This window comes from Mytilus californianus, unplaced genomic scaffold, assembly GCF_021869535.1.
Source record: "Mytilus californianus isolate M0D057914Y unplaced genomic scaffold, xbMytCali1.0.p SCAF_11, whole genome shotgun sequence".
NCBI classification, from domain to species: Eukaryota; Metazoa; Mollusca; class Bivalvia; order Mytilida; family Mytilidae; genus Mytilus; species Mytilus californianus.
The window spans coordinates 52,399,063-52,412,256 of NW_026262593.1; the positions used below are offsets into that span (position 1 = coordinate 52,399,063).

The 13,194-nt window shown below is 33.3% G+C and overlaps 1 long non-coding RNA gene across 1 annotated transcript; it reads left to right on the top strand.

Annotated features, from left to right (window-relative positions):
• Positions 1–3,926: 3,926 nt before the first annotated feature.
• On the top strand, positions 3,927–11,103 carry LOC127720325 (uncharacterized). The gene is made up of 2 exons (XR_007990699.1): positions 3,927–3,962; positions 10,543–11,103. It is a non-coding gene; the product is annotated as an uncharacterized LOC127720325 (long non-coding RNA).
• Positions 11,104–13,194: the final 2,091 nt, after the last annotated feature.

The window sequence follows — 13,194 nt, forward strand, 5'->3', positions numbered from 1 at the left end:
ATGATGACGTGTCATAGGAAAGAATAAATTTTATCCTACATATAGATCAGGACAAATTATTTGAGAAAATAGAATTGACTATATTAGCAATAAATATCATGTTTAAGGAATTTATTGACATATTACCTCAGACTTTCACTCATTAAGTATGCATATATAGTCAATCCTTCCGACTTCATAAATTTTGTTAGAGAGTCGGCTGAATTAAGACTTTAAATAATGAAAACAAATTAATTTCTTTGTGTGAAAATGCATCGTATATACAATAGAAATGAATCGCCCTACAGTGAAAATGAAAGTCTAGTATCATTATTCGACAGTAAACATGAATCGCATAGCGAAAACAGCATAGTGGAATTTGATTCAATATCAACAAGCTGAATAACAAAACCTTTTTTAAGTTAAACAACATTAATAATTATGTTAAAAGGTACATTTTTTCTGCAAATGAAACTTAACTGCTACTTCTAAATCTCTTGCACGCTCTGTTCGTGAACTATTCTTAATTTTTATCTATTTGTGTATCAATTTTGCACCTGGATGGCTGTAGGCGCGATGAAAACCCGTCAGCATCTCATACCTATATCATGAATTTATAAAAACAGTACTTTTTATTCAAAAATCTTGAATTTATCGTCTTTTTATTTATCATTCTACATCAGAAATTCATCATGGATACAGTAAAAATGACATTTTAGGATTCGCACATTACATACACTGTTAACATTCAGCGACAAATATTGCAAATTCAGTACGATGTTGAAAGATACGAACTTAAAACATTATTTGTTCATGAGAACGTTTAGCAAGCTACGATCAATCAATACTGTATTCATACAAAAACAAGGATACATCTGAATCTTTTATAATTTTGGTCTATTATAATAATCTTCCCAAAGGATTCAATTATGGATATTGTGAAATTCAGCAGCAAACAAACTCAAACAAACACAAAAAACCTCCGCAGAAACCATCAAATTGCTGGACTAACTGACCATATGCACGTTAGTTGAATTTGTTTGGCTGCTCTTTTCCAACAGACATTTGGTATTTCCATTGAGGCCACTTTCAACATTGTTGGCTATTCCGTGGCGGTCAGTTTTAATTGCGGAGGAAGTCGGAGTGCCTGGAAAGAACCACCGACATTCGGCTGGAAAACTGCCAATCCTAGTCAATTAAGATTGGAGTCGAACGCACCTGCCACGTGCGGGGTTCGTTCTTACAACCTCAGTGGTGACAGGCTAGTGATATAGTAGATGAACCACTTAGATAACTCGGCAACAGAGGCCCCTGTAATCATATAAAACATAAGTCAAAGTCATACAGAATATTAAAAGAGCTAAATTTTTATTTCATTTTCTGACACATTGATGCTGCTCTTTCATTATTTTGGTTATGCAGGATGTATGAATACGCAGTCATGATCGGTCTGAATGGGGACGAAAAATCCGATGCCTTGTATAGGAAGAATGTTGCCTTCTGTTAAAGAACCATTGCAACAACTCTCACAGGTGTTATTAGGTTTTCTGTTGCATGTGAAAATGTCTGTCTTAATCTAACATGCCATTCATGTCTTGTAGCAGTCTAAATTTTTCACCTTTCATCCCGGTCAACCTGCATTGATTGTTAAATTGTTCTCGTCCTGAATATGCATGGAATATTAACAACTGGATGTTAAGCAAGCACAAATCAACCAATACTCCGTTTCTTTTACATATAAATCACTAGAATTTAGAATTGAACATTAATAACCTTGGAAAAAACGAATGAAAATTTGTATTGAATATAGTAACAATATCTGATGAAAGGAAAACAAAATTAACACTAGTAAAGTACATGTAGGGACTGTCTAAAGCAACTGGAAAAAAACTAGTTATGTTTATTTGAAAAAAATATTAAGCAGGTGGTACATTGTTTAAAATTAGGCAATTGCATAACAAATGTGTTTTGAAGCGTAGTTGCTTACATGTGGTAATTAAAACTTTCATACGAAATATTATTTTTTTTTAATAAAAGAAACAAAACACCTTTTATAAATTGATGCAAACACTTTTGTATGTTTTGTTAATGAGACGATGATAACGCGATTACTGAAATATAATTCTTCTGCTCAGATTTCGGAATTAGATACTTTAAGTTTTAATTTTGAATTATATTGAATTGTTATGCGCTTTAAATTATATACTTTCATGTCAAAGTAGGTATAAATAAACAAACAAATGTTAGATAATTATAGATCATATTCTTAGAAAAGGAGAAAAGCTGAGATGATAAAAGTAAAGTAGAAAAGGCGAGAAGACACTAGGTAAACTCATTTTATTGTTATTTTTCTAGACACAAATGAAATCATTTAACTGTTTCTTCTTGACAGTTTAGTAACCAGAGTTTTGTAACGAGAATGCTTAATAATACTATATATGCTTAATCAAAACTTATTTTGAGTTACGATCAAATTTGTATATATAGCATATATACTTAATATAATGTTTTATTGCGTATACATATAGATTCTTACATTGGTACCAATGGATTATCGGATTTAACTATCGAGATTGGATAAATCCGACAATCCACGAGTAACTATGTAAGAATCTGTTTCTCTAATGATTATCAAATAATTTTTCATTTTTGATAAACGAAAATCCCTTTCGAGTGCATTCCACATTCCACAAAGTTGTCAATTTCATTAACACCTGTTAGCACATTTTGATTCATCCAGTGAGCTGATAAAGGTTATGACCCTTAAACGCAATCAATCATCTCCAGAGATCATCGCCAACACACGTTGCCTGATTTTTTTAAACAATCAATAATGGACCGTTGGTTTACCTGTTTGAATGGTTTTAAACTAGTCATTTTTGGGGCCCTTTATAGCTTGCTGTTCGGTGTGAGCCAAGGCTCCGTGTTGAAGGCCGTACTTTGACCTATAATGGTTTACTTTTACAAATTGTGACTTGAATGGAGAGTTGTCTCATTGGCACTCATACCACATCTTCTTATATCTGTTAAATGTCCTATCTTTCCATGTATTGCTAATAAATATTTTGCCCGCTAACCCCTACTTTTCTTTTCATCAATTTATTACATATAGTTTAAAAAGCCATATTTGAAAATCTTATAAAATCCTTGTTATGTTTTCATAGTTTTTGAAAGATAAAGGCGGCGCTAATGTTAAATGTGAAAAAATCTAGAGAGAGTCATTTCCCGCCAAATTTTCAATGGCTTATATCTCGAAAACAAGTGCAGGGACCCTTCAATTTTTTCTGTCTATTTAGTTCCTTTATTCATATACTTTCAATTCATAACAGTCTTTTAAAAACTTGTTATTTTGAAACAGAGTAGCGAACATCCTTAACCAAGCACAAATCAACCAATAAACCGTTTCTTTTACATATAGATCACTAGAAATTAGAATTGAACATTAAAAACTGTGGAAAAACGAATAAAAATTTGTACTGAATATAGTTACAATATCTGATGAAAGGCAAACACAATTAACAATTAACAATAGTAAAGTACATGTAGGAACTGTCTAACGCATAACTGAAAAAAACTAGTATTATTATATGAAAAAAAGTTGGCCAGCTGGTACATTGGTTAAAAAGTCAATCGCTAAACAAAGGTCTTTTTGAAGCGTAGCTGATTAGTGATTTAAATCTTTCATATGAAATATAAGTTTACACCAATAAAAGAAACAAAACACCTCTGATAGATCGAAACAAACATGTTTTCGTATGTTTTGTAAATGAGACAATAATTAGGCGATACCTGAATTGTAATTGTTCTTCTAAGATTTCTTAATTGGATACTAAAAGATAGTTTTAGGTTATATTGAATAGTGATGCGCTTCAAAGGATATATGTTCATGTCAATGTAGGTATAGATAAAAGTTTATAAGTAATATAGACCATGATATTTTTTATTTCCTAGATAAGTAGGAAAGGTGAACTGATACAATTAAGGTAAGAACATATTCTTCGAAAAGTAGGAACATGTGAGAAAATACCAGCTTATTCCTATAAGAAGCAAAGCAGACCGTTGACTGATTTACGAGGTCAGACCATATTCTTAGAAAAGTAGAAAAAGTGAGAAGATATATTCTAGGTAAACTTATTTAATTGTTATTTTTCTGGACAGAAGTGAAACCATTTAAACTGTAGTTTGACTATTAGGTAACCAGAGTTTTGTGTCAAGCATACATGAATAATACTTTATTATGCTTGTAGGGGAATCTGCCGAGGTGTGGCGATGGTGTCAGTGACCTGACTAAATTAAGTTGAATTATTCGTTTCCACACCTTTTTCAACCATCAATGACGATATGATTCCGCTTGAATATTTGGTCTAGGCCAATTTAAATTTTGATATGTATAGTTAGAAGGTTTTAATGTCATAACAGGGGTGTACAACATGATATTCCATCATATAAAGCACAAAGATTATGTAAAAAATGCACATTGGATAAAGTTGAAGATGAATAACATTTTATATGTCAATGTCCCATTTATAATCTCTTGAGAAAAGAGTTATATGATAAAATTTTGATAAGTTGTAAAAATTTAGAGATTTTAAACACCAGTGCCAAGTTTAATTAGCTTTTTATTAAAGAAAACCTAGAGGTATTAAAAGTTATTGCAATTTATATTAATAAATGTTTTGAACCGAGAAAACTATCAATATAGTACATATATGCTTATATATATATATATGTAACCCATTAAGAATATTTGCCTGTAAATATTATATACATAATTTCAATCGGTTGATTTTAAGAATTAGAATGAAATTATTTTCTTCTGATTTGTCTGCCCATAGGTGACGTTTTTAGGTTATGTGTTTTATGTGATTTGGCGGTTAAATCATTTAGCACGACAGGGTCTACTCGATCGGTCATGTTAATTGTTCTAGTTGTGTTTATCGATTTAAGTACATTCGAATTTAGTCATGTTTAACCCCGTCGCATTTTGCGCCTGTCCCAAGTCAGGAGCCTCTGGCCTTTGTTAGTCCAGTATGTTTTTTACTTTTAGTTCATTTATATGTTTTGGAGTTTAGTGTGTCGTCCATTTTCACTGAACTAACACACAATTTTAGTTAGGGGCCAGCTGTTGACCACCTCCGGGTGCGGGATTTTCTCGCTGCATTAAAGACCCATTGGTGGCCTTCGGCTGTTTTCTGCTCTTTGGTCGGGTTGTTGTCTCTTTGACATATTCCCCATTTCCATTCTCAATTTTATGGATAATGAAGGTGAACCAGATATCTCGCTGAGAACTGTTTTAACTGCTGTAAATCAACAGAGTAAAGATATCGAGGCAATTATTGATGCTAAAGTGACGGAGAAAATTGGTGGATTAAGAGAAGGGTTGCAGGGTGCCAACCAGTTGATGAAATCCCAGGTTAAGAAACTTAAAACAGACGCTTCCTATAAATGGAAATACGAAGGTAATAAGATCCAATTTGACTTTAATACTAGTACTGAAAATCTCGAGGATCTTGTTCAGACTTTGTGGGCTATAGACAATGGGAAGGTAGATTACGCACAAGATTTGTTATCATCTACCGTAGAGAAAATTAAGTTTCATGTGGACCCTTTGGCAAAAATGGCTGCATTTTCACCTTGTTTAGCTTAAAACTTTAGAAGACATTGGTGAAGCTGACAACATACCCGCTACAACATCATTTACTGATGATGTGACAGAGTTCTGGGTTGACGGATATCGCTTTCTATGGAACCACTACTACACTGAAGGACCTCCCACCACCAATCACCTGGAAGGATGGAACATCAAAATTAAGAAGAGACTCCAACATGTCAACCTCAGCATGTACTACATCACTGAGTAACTGAAGAAGACCCAGGTACTGACAGAATGTAACATTAGCCAGTATGCAGCAGGAGGAGCCCGCCCACTAAAAAAGACGCAGATACAGAGTAATTGACACCAGACTCCAACTACTGAAAGACAGATACCAACAAGGACTCATCGTGATAGACTACTCTGACGCAGAATCACATCTTTTCCATTTGAACTGAACAACTTCGTGAAATATTGTAATTACTGACTTTGTGAATATATTGTTTTGTGACATTTGAAATATATATATATATAAAAAATTGCATTTCCCATCATTATACATATAGTGCCCCATATTACTTATTTTACCATATAGCTTTATTTTTTTCCTTATGCAATGCATTTATATAAACTTGATTCATATATTATATAAATTATGATTGCAATAAAAGACAACTTGTATTGATGTATTTATATGAAAATCATTCAAAAACTGTGGAATTATTAAGACACTTTTATAACTGAATGTCAATGTTTAATCATTAGTAACTTTTGTACACAAATAAATCGATTGAATTGATATTAAATCATTGAGAGAAAAAATAATTGATTTGTTCATTATTTTTCTATACAAATGAAAATGTAAAATAAAAAATACCCGAATATATAGAAAACACTAATAAACTATATACCCAAGTTGGAACAGACTATACAATTGTATGCTCATTAAACCTTTTGTCTTTTTTGTTTTCTTTACTAATAGATAATTGGTATAATTAAAAGTGGGCAAACCAGGAGTAAACCTTTCCATCTTAGTTTTATTTAGCACCTTCTGGAGGAATGTAAAAAAATGCACTGCAAAATCAGGCTAAGTTTTTAATTTTCTAAAACATAAAATATATTTGAAATTTATTTATCTAGGGCATGCTGTGCCTTAAAACTTTCTCAGATGCACAGTTTTGGCTGCACTCAAAGTAAATTTTGAGGTGAAAATGCAGCCACTTTAGACGAAGGGTCCACATGAACCTTAAGCATCGTAACAAACTCATCAAAATAGCTGACACTTCCGAGGGAGGTTGGGATACCACCAGGCAATACGACGCTAATCCTATTGCAAGTGATTCTGAGGATGAAGTAAAAATTATCCGAGCTGACAATAGAGCTGTCCGCAAGAAGAAAGGAAAGGCTAAGCAGGTTAGAGGAAATGGTTCCAAAACTAAGGCTAACAATCAGTCTCTATTAGGACAGGTTCCAAACTTCGTTCCGCAGCCCTTTCGTGTGCCTCAGCAACCTTGGTTCAATGGAATTCCCCTTCAGCAAGGTTTCAACGCTGGAAAGATGCAGAGGGGACAATGCTACTCTTGTGGGTCCTACGCACACTACAGGTCAACAGTAGTAAACCAGCCACCAAGACCAGGCCGCAGTGAATTTTTGAAAGGCATTTTCTGGAGAATTGCCGAATCTACCTGTCTCATTAGTTAGTAAAGTGAATTTACTTCCAGAATTACTTTCGGAATCTCTAGCAGTTTCTACAACAAAAGGATTTTATCACAGTTTTTTACGATGGAAAAAATGGGCTACATTGAACGGAATTGAAAACGTTGACAATTTACCAAACAAAAGGCTTGAAAGTAAAACAGATGTATATAGAGATGGCAATTCAGTATTAATTGCCCGTACACATTCAAATAAGTGTCCAGTAAAAAACATGGAATTATATTTGTAGTGGGCTGATATTTCTTGCGATTCTGATGAGTTTATTTTTCGAAATTTGACCCAATGTAAAGATGTCTATGTTTTGCGTAGAGAGAATACACCATTATCGTATTCGAGGATGCGTGAGCTCTTTATTGAAGCTTTCAAGCCTTTTGTTCATAACATTCAGCGATATGGCTTGCACAGGTTGAGGTCTGGAGGTGCTAGTGTTTGTGCTAATTTAGGTTTACCAGACCGCCTTTTTAAGAGACACGGTAGATGGCGTTCCGAAACGACCAAAGATGGTTACGTTAAGGATTCCTTAGATGATTTGCTTAAAGTGTCCAAAAATTTAGGGTTAAAGATTTATTGCTTTAATTTTAAATTCTTTTATTGCATGATATAGAACTAACTTTCTTCAAAATTTTCCCGTTCTTTGTGTTTCGGCCATCAGCTCTGTCGTGTGGTATTGCACTTTACTATTTCTTGTTATTATTATTATGAGAATAATATGAGGTTCTGATATATGGGTATTAACGGAAGAAGAAATATAATTTCAACCGGTTGATTTTAAGAATTAGAATGAAATTATTTTCTTCTGAATTGTCTGCCCAATCTTTTAAGAGTGTAACCAGAACCATTCTTTCCTCGCCCTTTTCTTTCTCTTTACATCGTTTAATAATACCCCAAACATGCTTAAGACGGTCTTATTGATCCTGATTAAGTTAACAACGTGGGAATACTTAAGAGTGAAAATAATATTATGGTTCAGTGCTAAAGACCACGAAAACCGGATTTTAAACAAGAGGATATACCCCACCACCTTTGCAACGGGAAAATTTGACATGACCGGTTTATTATCGGTGCATTTTCATTGGTTATCAATTTATGAATAAAGGAAAGATGTCATTCATTTTCGTAACCCCGAACAACGATGTTTTATAGTTTTAGTGGAAATTTGAGGATCATTTCAAAAGAAACATTGGTGTGATTCCCAATAAGACTACATGACGTAGAATTTAACAACTATATGTCATCGTACGGCCTTCACCAATTAGTAAAACCCATACCACATAGTCAGCAATATTAGGCCCCGAAAGGAAAAAATGTAAAACTATTCAAACGAGAAAACTCACGGCCTGCCTTATGAACAACACAATATACTGAATAACGGGCTCCTGCCTTGGGAAGTATTATAAGACAGTGTTTTAACTTTATTTTTAATTTGAGGATAAGTATAAATTAGAGAATGTTTTGAAGTTTTTGGAAAAAAATGAGGATAATTATATATAAGACAGTATATTATAGACTTTGGGGGGAATTTGAGGATCAGTATTTATAGGACAGTATTTTATTTATCAAGAAATATCGGAATATTCATACCGTTTATTCCGTTAAAATGCAGTTTTTCAAATTCTTTCACGGAATAAACTGTACTGATAGATCGATATATAGTAAGTGATTGTGTAAGTTTTGGTGGAAATTTATGGATCAGTATATCCTAGTTTAGCGGGAAATTTGAGGATCAGTATATATGAGATACTATTTTATAGCTTTGGGAGAAATTTGTGGATCAGTATATATAAGACAGTTGTTAGAAATGACAATAATTTCTTTAATAGTTTAGTGTCTAAAAAGGTCTCTTTTGTGGAGTATCAGGAAAAAAATTGGGCTTGGTATTATTATGGGGTGTTAGAAGATATAGCCATAAATCATATATGCTAACTTGTCATTCCGTCGCAAAATCATGAAGATTTTGCGTCATGGAATAAACGTCTTGTAAAATTATCTTGATTTCTTCGCATGTTAATTATTAATCATATGTAAAACAAGGGTCATTTACATTCAAAGAGTAGTTAAGGGGTGGGTAGAACCACACTTACATTAAAACGTGTTAAGTAAGATTCGTGCTACGCTCGTAAATTCTTAAGTTGATGCAAAGAGTTCCTACTAAAGGACAAAAAAATTAAGATGTTCTCGAGTTACCTGAATTGATAAGTTTATGATAAGGGGATGCAAAGAATTCCCTTAAATCCGTAAGAATTTGAAATGTCCAAAGGGCTGTCAATCATTCTAAGATTGATATATGATTGCTTCTTGTTAAACTCTTAGTCACTAAGACAGTCTTAAGATAATCTTAAGAACTAAGAGAGCTTCTTGTTACCGGCCCCTGGTCTGGCTGTGGTTTAAGATCTTAGAATTAAGATGATTATATTCATATTTACACATATGATTATCAAAATTATTGTGTCAATTATCAAAATCATTTTAATAAATTACTTTGCTCCTCATGGGCCCTTTAATTGGAATAAAAATATCTTATAAAGCTTACTGTTCGACCAATCCCTACCCCCCCCCCCCCCCCCCCCCAATAAATAAATAAAAGCAACACGTCTAAAACCACGAAGTTATTTATTTGACGAAATTTCTTGTGTGTGGTCTTTCTAGACTGATCTGATCTGTACAGTTCTTTAGTTTTTTTTTCTTACAATTGCACTGAACGAGTTAAAATGGAGGATTCAAAACCAATTAACACTTCTAATCTAGGCTACCCCACCATATATTAATGTGCCAGTTCCAGAAATCTTGTCTATGGTCGTCGTTGAGCAAAATAATTTTGTATATTTAGAATCTGATTACCCTTCCGAAGGACCTAATATCACCCCCGGAGTTTTGTGGGCTCGTTTGTCTTTTCATCGTTTTTCGTATTTTGCCAGGTCGTTGGCGGTTTCCCTTAATCGTATGAATTTTCAGCTTTTTTTAAAAAGAAACATATGATATGTTATGTTAATATTAGGGACGATTAATATATGAATTAAAGGAGATATCAATGAGACATTGACCCAACGACACAAATAATCAAAACACATCTAGTTCATTATAAGATTGCATAGCTTGACGTATGGAATGGATACTTCTTTATCATCGATGTATTTTGACCTTTTTTATGACCTTTTCCTTAAGTGTGTTGTTGGGTAAAATTGTTTCATCGACAAACACGAATTCTTGACTCCACCAATCTAGCCACAACTGCTATTTTTAAAATTCTATTTCAGGTCAATTAAGAGGGCTTACAATGTCGTGGGATAGTTATATAGACAACCTTATAACTAGGTCAATAGATGCTTTTGGTATTTGTCACGTCGACAAAGCATGTATTATAGGAATAAATGGTCAACTCTGGACGACTGCTGGTAATGCAAATGCGATAAAGTTAAAACAAGACGAAGCATATCATATTTCGAACTGCTTCAAAGCAAAGGATTTTTCTCTATTTATTACATGTGGTATTGTAGCTGAAGGTCGTAAATACTTCTTCTTGAAGGAAGACGATCGGAAAATAGTTTACGCCAAACTGAAAAATCATGGTTCATTGACATTTCAGTGTTGTGAGACCAGTATAGTTATTGCTCATACTGAAGAAGGAGGTCAGCTAGGCACTACAAATAAAGCTGTATATGCTATTGCGAAGTATTTGGAGTCGTTGAATTTTTAGTTAATTTGTTTTCTGTATACGAATCATCAAACACATTTGAAGATTTTCTATACTATAGTTTAAACGGTTACTTCTTAAAACAGTTAGCATATACTCATTTTTACTTGAATAGATATTTATAACGACATTTGTATGTTTTCTTCATTTATTTAAGTTTATATTGTAAATGTATGCAACATACATATTTCAGCTGTTTAATGTATAACCCAGAACTCTAAAGTATACAAGAAATACTTACTTTACCCACATCTATTACAGAATACGTACATAAGCATCACTAGTGGTTATAATGTTTAGGCTTAAATATTAGAACAACACAGTGAATTCCATTGCATTCAGCCATAAGCTGAAAACATTTATTTTTATAATGTGAATATAAGAAGATAGAGGACGTTGATAAGGCAGCAACCAAAAAACACTTTCACCAAAATATACTCCGTCGAATAGGTTTTAACTTTGCATCTTCGATCTAACTTTTATTGTCACTTTTCCAGAATTTTTTTTCAGATCTTACATAGAATATGGGGTCACTTTTTTTAATGCAAATACCAGAATTGATCTCAGAAGAAAGTTTTTGGGACATCAGTTTGAGGATGGCGGGTAACTTCTCCCTTGGTCACCATAAGGTATAAAATTTCGGTAAAAATATCATCAAAGGTACCAGGCTTATAATTGTCTACGCCAGACGCCCGTTTCGTCTACAAAAGACTCATCAGTGACGCACGAATAAAAAAAACCCTCATAAAGTACGTATTGAAGAGCATTGAGGAACACAAATTCCGAAAGATTTTGTAAATACAGCTGAGTAAATATTTTCCTGGTCCTTAGTAAATCCAAAAATTCATAGTTTGTTAAACAGTTAATTTAATTATTTAAGGAATGACTGTAATATTTTTTCTGTCTATGAAGAAATAACCTCAAAAATGTGGTGCACACTGAATGACCCACATAGCCTGTTATTTAAAAGTGTGGACCACATTTTTTTTTAGGTTACTTCGAATAGACAAAAAAAATATTACAGTTATTCCTTATAATTTAATTGTAAATCCCATTTTTAAGGAGTAAATCATGAGAAAAACTTTGATGACGTCACGGTCACATGACAAAATATAATGTCTATGAGCTAATAGACAAAAACATTTCAGCCAATCTGAAGATGTGTTACATCCAAAATTAAATTATCATCATGAAAAGACGCATCAACTTACAAGACCCATGACTGATCATAACTCGGTATACTTTGGATTCATTATCACTCGTGGGATACTTATTTTCGTGGATTACGTGTGTATAGGTAAACCAAGAATTTAAATGTCCAACGAAGTACACATTTTCTAAAAGGGGCATTAGCTGTCAAAATCATGTTCACCGATTTGACCCAAATTCTCATACTAAAACGTATATCCAAATTTCAACAAGTCTGAAATAAACAATTAACAATGCATGTACTCGATAATATTTATCAGAATTTCGTGTGTATTTTAGTCTAGACGCTATCTAATTAACTATCGAGATGACCTCCGAAGACTGCCGACGGTCACATAACCCGATATTAACATAAACATAGATATAAATAGATAGCGACCTCGTGCAATTAGATTTTTCTAGGACTGTTCGATTTCATGTTATAGGTTAAAAAAATAAGTTAATTATCGTTTTTACCTGTATAAGAATGAGTTTTTGTGTATCGAATCAGTCAATCAAACGGTTTACCCTTGTTTCACTTTCAATGTTGACATTCTTTTCCTTTTAATAACTGAACACGCCTAATTTATGCGTAACCAATCTCTAGCTAATGGGTTAAATTGAAGGTCAAATGAATACGGATTCAATGAGGTCGAATTATTCACTTGCAAGTGAATAAATCATCAGCGATGTTTCTTTGCTTATTTTGACAAAATTGAACCAAATTGGCTGCTAAATGCGAATTATTATTTCATTATTTCACTTTTATTAATGATTGAACCAAACTAAATCATAATCTATGTTTTTTTCATATCTCGTAGCTAATGCTCAATTTAAGGGTCAGTATACTGACTTTCACAACCACAGGCTCCTGACTTGGGACAGGCACATATAGAATGTGGCGGGGTTAAACTTGTTAGATGGCACCAGACCCTTTCCCCAACCTGGGACAGTGGTGCAACAGTACAACAGTACAACACAAGAACACACTAGTATACAAATAAAAAAACTGTTACACCACTGTGCC